This window comes from Trachymyrmex cornetzi, unplaced genomic scaffold (assembly GCF_001594075.2).
Source record: "Trachymyrmex cornetzi isolate Tcor2-1 unplaced genomic scaffold, Tcor1.1 scaffold175, whole genome shotgun sequence".
Taxonomy (NCBI): domain Eukaryota; kingdom Metazoa; phylum Arthropoda; class Insecta; order Hymenoptera; family Formicidae; genus Trachymyrmex; species Trachymyrmex cornetzi.
In genome coordinates this window covers 223,037-223,295 of record NW_017296364.1, presented here as the reverse complement: position 1 = coordinate 223,295, position 259 = coordinate 223,037, and positions in this window count along the sequence as shown.

Here is a 259-nt window from a genome sequence, read left to right as displayed (position 1 = left end):
GCCTATATGGTCTTACATTGACCGGCGCACTATCGGTGCGCGTATTAATTTCATGCGCAACCGTGGTTGTGTGCGTTAACGCATCTCCTTCTAAATGGAATATATCATTGAAGTCTTCGCATATTTGCTCAATCGCTTTCTTCTCTTCTTTATTCAAATGCTCGCTCCTTATATGCATTCGTACGCGCTCGTGCCGCGGTAGTGTGAATGCGCTGCTCACATTACCTGTCTTTTGCAGTGTGAGTACGGCCTCTCGCTC